This window comes from Otolemur garnettii, unplaced genomic scaffold (assembly GCF_000181295.1).
Source record: "Otolemur garnettii isolate 467f Iridium unplaced genomic scaffold, OtoGar3 scaffold00332, whole genome shotgun sequence".
Taxonomy (NCBI): domain Eukaryota; kingdom Metazoa; phylum Chordata; class Mammalia; order Primates; family Galagidae; genus Otolemur; species Otolemur garnettii.
In genome coordinates, this window is record NW_003852727.1 from 327,986 (window position 1) to 337,742 (window position 9,757).

At 38.5% G+C, this 9,757-nt stretch overlaps 1 pseudogene; it reads right to left on the reverse strand.

Moving 5' to 3' along the window:
• Positions 1 to 1,203: 1,203 nt before the first annotated feature.
• LOC100955211 lies at positions 1,204 to 2,717 on the reverse strand (annotated as a pseudogene).
• Positions 2,718 to 9,757: the final 7,040 nt, after the last annotated feature.

Below are 9,757 nucleotides of genomic sequence, written 5' to 3' on the forward strand. Positions count from 1 at the left end.
ATGAAGTGTCCATCTTTGTCTTTTTTGACTTTAGTTGCTTTAAATCTACTTGTATCTGAAAATAAGATTTCAGCCCCTCTCCTGAATTCTATTTACATGAAAAATTGTTTTCCAACCCTTAACTCTGAGTTTTCATTTTTCTTTTTAAGCTAGGTGTGTTTCCTGCAGACAGCAAGTGGATGGCTTGTGCTTTTTTTTTTTTTTATCAGCCAGTCTATGCCTCTTTAGAGAGGAATTCGAGGCATTAACATTTAGTGAGATAATTGGTAAGTGTAGTAGCATTCTATTCATCTTAGTTTGTGAAAGTCTATTGCTTAGTTTTGTCTTTTGCATCATTATGGAAGCTAGGTTCTTTCCTTTAATTTCTGTGTGCTTACTTTCTTGGTTGTTCATTGTGTTGGTTAGTTTGTAGAACAGTTTGAAGTATTTCCTGTAGAGCTTGTATTGTTGCAGCAACTTTCCACAGTGTTTGCATATCACTAAAATATTTGATTTCTCCATCAATTTTAAAGCTTAACTTAGCAGGATATACAATTCTGGGCTGGAAATTGTATTGATTAGGTATATCAAAGGTAGATGACCATTGTCTTTGGCTTGAAAGGTTCCATTAGGGAAGTCTGCAGTCCCTCTGATGGATTGCCTCTTGTTGGTCAATTGGCACTTATTCCTGGCAGGTTGCAAAACCTTTTCTTTTGTCTTGCCTGTGAACAGGTTCATCACAATGTGCCTTGGAGAAGATGTCTTTGAGTTGTGGTGAATTGGGGACCAATATCCCTCTGAAAGAAGTGTGTCAGAATCTTTTGTGATATTTCAGAAATTTTCATTTATAATATTCTGTAGTATGGCTTCCATTCCTCTGGGGCATTCTTCTTCCTCTTCTGGAATACCTGTAACTCATATGCTTGAATGCTTCATGAAGTCCTATAATTCTGTCAGTGAATGTTCTGCTTTCTCTCTCTCTCTCTCTTTCTCTCTCTTTTTTTCTTTTTTCGTGTATGGGCCATGTGGTCTTTATTCCACCTGGTTGCAGGTGGGGTGAAATCCCTGACCAGGAAAGAATTCCACACATGGCTATGATGGATGGAGATTTAAAGGGTCAGGGGTGCAGGGATTGGAGCATTCATTATTTCCTGGGTGGGAGAGGCAGTTGATCCTTCCTGGGTGGGTCAGTTCTACCTGGGTGGGTCAGTACATTCTACCCTATCAGACAAAACTTTTCTCACATTCCACAGTTTGTTTCTGCTTGTTTCTTATAACAGAAGTTGAATGATTAAGAATCCTGTTCTTCTGCTCTTGCTACAATAACTGAACGATGATTTTCCTCAAATCAGTTACTTCTTTTAAATCGTCATCTTCTTCTGCAAGTAACTGTTCTTTCTCAAGTCTTTTTGCATTCCCCAATACATCATTTTTCTGAGATTTTTCAGAACATTTTTCTTTTCCCTTAAAGAAAGTGATAAATGATCCAATATGTGCATCTCCTTATTCAGTAACTGCTACATCTTCTGTGTTAGGGTCAATAAAATCATACACCTCCTGGTCTTTCTGAGAGTCAGCCTTACTTCCTATTGTGTGGCTGTCATTTCTTGATGTCTGCTCTCTATTTGATTCTGAGACTTGAGAGTGAAGGCTGATTGTATCATCATCTGATGGTTCCATTGTAGATAGTCATTTCTCTTCATTATCACTTCCAATTCCAGAGTCAGGGCCATGATTTTTATTTGGGTAAAAATCTTCCATACTGTCTGTGAGAGGCTGAGAGGGCATTCTTTTACTTAATGATAGAAGATCCAGGGAATCTGGTTTCTTATCCATTATGAAACATGGCTGAATGTTTAAGTACTTAAAAATGTATACTTTACCCTTTAAACATATCTGTGCTGGTGGTACTTGTTATCCAAAATTATTACTTGTAAGTGATGCAGCTTCCTGTAACAAACTGGAATTTCGGTCACTTTATTACAAGAAAAATCCAGCTTGACTAAGGGAAGATCTCCTAATTCATCTGGCAATACATGAAGATTATTTCTTCTTATATTTAGCTCTCTGAGTGAATGTAACTTTCCCATTTGCTGGGGAAGGACCTGAATCTCATTGCAGCTAATATCCAACTCCATTAAATCTTTTAGCTTCCCCATTTCTTCTGGAATGGATACCAGTTTATTATTACTTATGACCAAAACTTTAAGGGGAAGATCAAATAGATATTTTGGCAATGTTGATAAAAGATTTTGACTGATGTTAAGATATGTTAACATCTGCAGGTTTTTAATGGCTTCAGGAATGGTCTTGATGCAATTATGATATAAATTTAATGTTTCGAGGGGTGCAAATAACCACACATCAGAAGGAATTTCTGTAAAACGATTTCTGGAAAGATCTGCTTGGATGGTGTCGGTCAGGTCATAGCCACTGCTTGGGAAGTCTCGGAATTTTCTACCACTGAGGCTCAGGATGCCAGAGTTGCCTGCCTCCTCCAGGGCCCTGTCCAGGCTCCTCAGTGTGCTGAGGCTGCAGGCTCCCTGGATTCCACTGTGGCCCATTGGGGAATGACTGACCATAAAAAGTCAGTCTGGGATGGGCAGCACCAGGGTGCCACCGCCGCCCCCTCTGGCCCCGCCACCTCCCCTGATGGCCGCAACACTGCCACCGCTACTACCATCTCTGCCACAACCACCGCCCCCACTGTTACCACCACCTCTCTGACTCGCCGCCATGTTCCTGGTAAAGCCCCCGACAATACTCCCAGCCCGGTGTGTAGGGGTTTCTTAGGATGCATGCAGCAGGCCGAGGTCAGACGAGGTGGAAAGGAACTAGGGGGCTGGCTGGGTGGAGGTGTTGGATGGGGAAGAGATGATGGTCTTAAGTGCAGAATGCTTGCTTTGAGAAATGTATGATCAGAGGAAGGATGCTAAAACCAGGTTTCTGCTGCTTTGGGTACCAAAATCTTGTGAAGCCACTCCAGCTAACTGTACGTTCGTCATTTGGGCGATATGTCCCCAAATCTCTAAGTTGCTTCACCGTTTCTATTGGTTATGGTAGATCAATAAGAGAAAGGTTTCCTTCCAAATGCCATGTGCACTGGGGAACCACAAGAATCTGCTTTCTCTCTTATTTTCTGCTTCTTTAACTGTATGAATTATCTCAAGAGCTTTGTCCTATACATCTGAGATTATTTTTTCTGTGTAGTGTATTCTGATATTGATACTTTCTACTGCTTCTTTAATTTCCCTAATTGACTCTTTCAGTTCCTTCAGCTCTGCTATGTCCTTTTTATATTATTCATATCATTCATCTCTTATTTGATTCTGTTTTTGGACTTCCTTTTGGTTATTTTCCACTTTCTCAGCAGTTAGCAATTTCCTTCATTGTTTTCATCATGTGTATTTTAAATGTATCTTCTGTCATTGCTTATATTTCTTTATAGATGGAATCTTCTGCAGTAGCCTCATGGTCCCTTGCAAAGGTTGCTCTGGACTGATTTTTCATGTTTCCAGAATTTTTCTGCTGTTTCTTCCTCATGAGTGTTTTCCTTATCTGTTTACTTGCCCCAATTTTACTTTTGCTTCCTCTTTCTCTTTAAATTACCATCCCTCTGACCTAAGATTTTGATGAGTCCTTGTGGTACTGAACTAAAGGGATGAGAAGATTGAAGAACAAGAAAAAAAAAATTAAAAAAGAAAAAAGAGAAAAGAGAAGGGAGAGTAAAAGTGAATATTGACAAAAATAAGAGAGGCACAGAAAGCAGGATACAGGAGTAATAAAGGTGTACAGGAGGGTACTTTGACTCACACCTTAAAACACCCCAAACTCTAGGAGTGTTGGGTTGAGTGGTTCCCTTGAGATCAGCAGCTCTTTGCCAGCCGAAGCGGACACAGTACCCCACCTCCACCAAGTAGAGAGGAAATACAATAATTCTATAGATCAAATCACCACAGACAAACAAACTAAGAACTTTACAGTATAAAATTGACAGAAAAACCAGATAACTGGGGCAGAAACACTTGCACAAATGAAGTTCTTATTATTAAAGAAGGCAACAATGGAAAATTGTTTTTACTCTATAAAATGAACAAAGAATAAAAAAAGAAAAACCTATGGTGAAAACGTTGAAATACAAAAAGAAAAAAAAAGCACAAACCAAAACCAAAGTGCTCTCTCTCTCTCTCTCAATATATATATATTGTCTGGGCAACAGGTGATCTTTTGGGGCATGAGATGCTAATCACAATGCTGATACAGTTATATAAGATTGGGAATGGAGGTCTCTGCTGATTTCTTTGCCCTACAATCCAGCAGGGTTGAGAGCCTGAATCTCTCCTCAGCCCAATTAAAAGACACTTTAAATGGTTAACCTTGGTTAAGAAGAGGCTTTCCCAGGAAAGCACATGTTGATGGAATCTCTCTTGAAGTGGCTGCCCTCTTATCAGATGCACCAAAACTGGCCTAACTCTATGCCCCTGAGGGACAAGGCTGCAAGGCTGCTCTCCTAATGCTAAACATTGAAAGCTCTGCTCTTCCTCTCTTTCTTATTCCCAGGCTTTGGTGCTGTTCACTGTCACTAGATTACTCACACAAGTTCTCTCAGGCCAGGACCTCACTCTGTGAACCTGATGGCAGAGCCTACAGGGCAGTTCTCCCACAATGACTTCCTGAGTCCCATAGCCAAACAATGAGAGCTCCGTTCCAGCCCAGCAGCTGAGTCCTGGACCTTACACAATGCTTAAAGTCACCTGCACTCTCACCTGAGGTCTCCCAAGGTAATTGAACTGTGTGCCCAAGTCCAAAAAAAAAAAAAAAAAGCAAAAAACCACAGAGAAGGCCTTCCCTGTCTGCAATCTCACTACTGTTGTAGCTACAGTCACAGCAGACACCACATCCTCAGACCAAATGCAATCACTTGCACTTCTCCACTGCTTTTGTCCTCCTGGGGTCCAGAAGTCTCTCTCTATCTCCCTGTGTCCCCAAAGGGATGTTTCTGAGCAAAGCCCACAAAGCAGTGGTGCCCGGAGTCTTCTCTCCACAATCTCATCATATAGGGTTGCAAGGAAGCTGTTTCTTCGACAACAACATACTCCTTCTCCCCATAATTTTCTTTATACAGGTCCTTCACCTCTTTTGTTAGGTATATTGCTAGTTATTTCATTTTATTTGAAGCTACTATGAAGGGGATTGTATACTTAATTAGCTTCTCCTGAAAAAAAGTCCTGTAGAGCTAAGGTAATTCTTAGTAAGAAAAACACAGCCAAGGGCACCAGTCTACCAGATTTTAAGCTGTACTACAAGGCCATATTCCGGAAAACAGCATGGTATTGTCACAAAAATAGAGACATAGACGTCTGGAACCGAATAGCAAACCGGACATGAAACTAACATCTTACAGCCAATTAATCTATAATAAGCTAAACAAGAACACACACTGAGGGAAAGAATCCCTATTCCATAAATGGTGTTGAGAGAACTGGATATATACATGTAAAAGACTGAAACTGGACCTGCACCTTTCTCCACTCACAATAATTGATTTGAGATGGATAAAAGATCTAAATTTAAGTCATGAAACAATAAAAATCCTCAAAGCAAGCATGATGAAAACACTTGAAGATACTGTCCTGGGGAAAGACATTATGAAGACTTCTGTAGCAATTGCACACAACAACAATAAACAAATGGCTCTTAATTAAACTGAATAGCTTCTGTACATCTAAGGAGACAAGAACCAGAACAAATAAACAACCTACACAATGGGAAAGGATATTTGCGTATTTTGAATCAAACAAAAGCTTGATAATTAGAATCTACAGAGAACTCAAATGAATCAACATAAAAAGAGCCAACAATCCCCTATGTCACTGGACAAAAGAGATGAATAAAACCTTGTCTGAAGAAGACAGAAATATGGCTAACTAACATGAAAAAATGCATGTAATCCCTAATTATTAGAAAAATGCAGATCAACACCATCCTGAGATACCATCTAACCCCAACGAGAAAGACCCACATCACAAATCTCCAAACTGCAGATGCTGGCATGGATGTGGAGAGAAGGGAACACTTTCACACTGGTGGTTGAAGTGAAAACTAATGCAACCTTTTTCTTTTTTTTCTTTTATTTGAATGAGTCTTACTATCTCACCCTCAGTAGAGTGCTGTCTCATAATAGTTCACAGCAACCTTAAACTCTTAGGCTTAAGTGATTTTCTTGCCTCAGCCTCCCAAGTATCCGGGACTACATGCTTCCACCACAACGCCCAGCTATTTTTATTTTTGTTGTAGCTGTCATTGTGGTTTGGCAGGCCTGGATTGGGTTCAAACCCACCAGCCCTGGTGTATGTGGCTGGTGCCCTACTGCTGCTGAGTTACAGGCACTGAGCTCTAATACAACCTATTTTGAAGGAAGTATTGAGAACCCTCAAAGAACTCATACTAGACCTACCATTTGATCCTGTAATCCCATTACTGGCATCTACCCAGAAGAAAAAAATCCTTTCACCATAAGGACACTTACCCTAGACTGTTCATTGCAGCTCAATTTGCAATTGCCAACATGTGGAAACTCCTAAACACCCACCAACACAGGAATGGATTAACAAACTGTGATATATGTATGCCATGGAATATTATTCAGCCAATAAAAAAGATGGAGACTTCACTACTTTGGTATTAACCTAGATGGAAGTAGAACACAGTGTTCTTAGTAAAACATCACAAGAATGGAGAAACAAGAATCCTACATACTCAGTTCTGATATGAAGACAATTAATGATCTAATACATGATGGGGGTGGGGGAGAGGAAAGGGAGAGTGAAAAGAGGGAAGGAGAGAGGAGGGTGGGTGTCACAGTGTGTGACACACCTTTTGAGGGTGGGACACAATCATAATAGAGTCTTTACCTAACAAATGCAATCAATGTAACCTGGTTCTTTGTATCCTTCATGAATCTCCAACAGTAAAAAAATAAAAATAAAATAAAGTCACTAAAGATCTGTATGGAATTAGGAAAATATAACAGAGGGAAAGAAATTGAAGAGACATTCCAGGGGGTTCAAAACACAGTAGAGAGCCTCAGTAATAAAGAAGAACATGGAGAATAAGTGATTTCAGAAATTGAAGACAAGACATTTGAAGTATCCTAGTCATTCAAAGAGGTAGAGAAATGAAAAAGAGGATGAAAACAGAATAATCCAGAGAGATTGAAGGAATTAGTTCACATGTTTGAACATCCATGTTACAGGAATTTCTGCAGAAGAAGAGAATGTTGTAAAAAGTACTAAAGGTCTACTTCAAGACATCGTGGTGGACAATTTTCTAAGCATTATGAGAGTTGCAGAAATTCAGGTACTGGACAGTTTCAGAACCCAAGCAGAAATCAAATATTTTACTGACATGAAAATGTTGTGGACATTTGCCACAACTAGACCAGCTCTACAGGAAGTACTCAGACCATTCTTCATAATGACCATAATAATGGTCCATCACCAAAGTAAACACACCCAGAAATTACAGAAAGAAGCCTAGCTTTCATGATTATGCTAGTGATAAAATTAAGCAACGGACTTTCACAAAACAATATGAACAAAACTCCACAATACCTATAAACTCTCAATAAATGTGAATGCTTGAATTCTGCATTAAAGAGACATAGTCTGGAAGAATGGTTAAAAAACCTTAAAGCCAATATCTGCTTTCTGAAAGAAATGCATTTCACATCTAAAGATAAATCAAGACTGAGGGTAAAGGGATGCAAAACAACAATCAAGGAAAATGGAAAACAGAAAAAAAGCAAGAGTGAAAATCTTATTTGCATATGTAATTGGATTTAAACTAATAAGAACAGGAAAAGATGATGATGGACACTATATAATGGTCAAGGGAAGCATACAAAACCAAGAGATTTCAATTGTTAACATCTATGCACCCAACCTAAATACTCCTAGACACATAAAATGAACACTAAATGATATGAAAAATGTGATATCTTCCAGCTGCATAAAGTTAGAGATTTCAACACCTGTTTGACAGAACTGAACACATCCTCTGAGCAGAAATTAAACAAAGAAATAATGGACTTAAACATGAGCCTAGAACAAATGGACTTAACAGGCATATACAGAACATTTCATCCTAATAAAACTGAATACATATTCTTCTTATTAATCCATAAATCATCCTCTGAAATTGATCATATCTTAGGGCAAAAATCTAACATGAAAAAATTGAAAATAATAGAAATTATTCCTTGTGTATTCTTGGATCATCACAGAATAAAAGTTAAATTTAACAACAACAGAAATTTTTCTACTTACAGAAAGTCATGAAAACTAAACAACCTTAAGTTGAACAACAGCTGGGTTAAGGATGATATTAAAAAGGAAATAATTGTGTTTCATGAACAAAATGATAATGAGGCCATAAGCTATCCAAACCTGTGCTGAATATTCCAAATACAGTTCTAAGATGGAAATTGTTGGCATTATATGCCTTCATCCAGAAAACAGAATGAGAGCAAGTCATCAACCCAATGGACCATCTCAAGCAACTGGTAAAGGAAGAACAATCCAACCCCAAACCTAGTTGAAGGAAACAAATAATCAAAATAAGATTGGAATTAAATTAATTTGAGAACAGATGAGCCATTCAGAAGATCAGTGAAGTAAAATATTGGTTTTTTGAAAAGATTAATAAAGTCAATAAACCCATAGCCAGACTAATCAGAAACAAAAAAGTAATATCTCTAATAACCTCAGTCATAAATGAAAAAGGAGGAATAATAACAGATACCACAGAAATACAAAATATCCTTAGTGATTACTATAAAAAAATCTATATTCCCTGAAATTTTAAAATGGACCAATACCTGGAAACACACCAGCTTTCTAAACTCAATCAGAAAGAATTAGAAAATTTTAATAGACCTATATCAAGGACTAAAATTGCATCAACAATACAAAACCTCTAAAAAAGAGAATCCCTATACCAGATGGCTTCACACAAGAATGCTATCAAACCCACAAAGGAGAGAAGGGAGAAATCCTTCCCAACAAGTACTATGAAACAAATATCACCCCAATACTAAGGCCATGAAATGACTTATAAAATGGAAAAGCTATAGGCCAATATTATTAATAAAAAATTATGCAAAAATATTCAATAAGATCTTAGAAAACAGAATACAGTGACACATTAAAAAATTATACATCATGATCAAGTGGGTTTTATCCCAGGGATGCAAATTTAGTTCAACATACATAAATCCATAAATATAATTTGCCATATAAATAAAATAAAGAAAATAGACAGTGTGATTCTTTTAATTGAAGCAGGAAAGACTTTTGACATTATCCAGCATCTTTTCCTAATAAGAACACTTAAGAAAATAGGCAGGGGAACAGAGCCAAGATGGCAGACTGCAGCCAGCTTTTTACAGAAACTCCCGTCCAGAAGGAGGCTTAAAGGACGGAAGTTTAGCAAGGGAGCTGATGATTTGGAGTAGAGCCAAGAGAGAAGATTGAAGAGTGCACTTCAACCTTTCTGAGGTGAGCTGTGACCCCAAAAATACAAACAAAATGTACAAAATCCACCAACAAGTGGATGGGAGTCTCCTCCCCCACAACAAGGGCTTGCAGTTTACTCCATGCAAACAAGTGAGCAGAGTTCAAACTTCCTCCCACTCTATCCCACAGGAGAGACCCCCTAAAAACTGGACCTCCTACCCCTGCTGGCATGCCACGGCACCCTCCGGCCAGGCATAAAACTG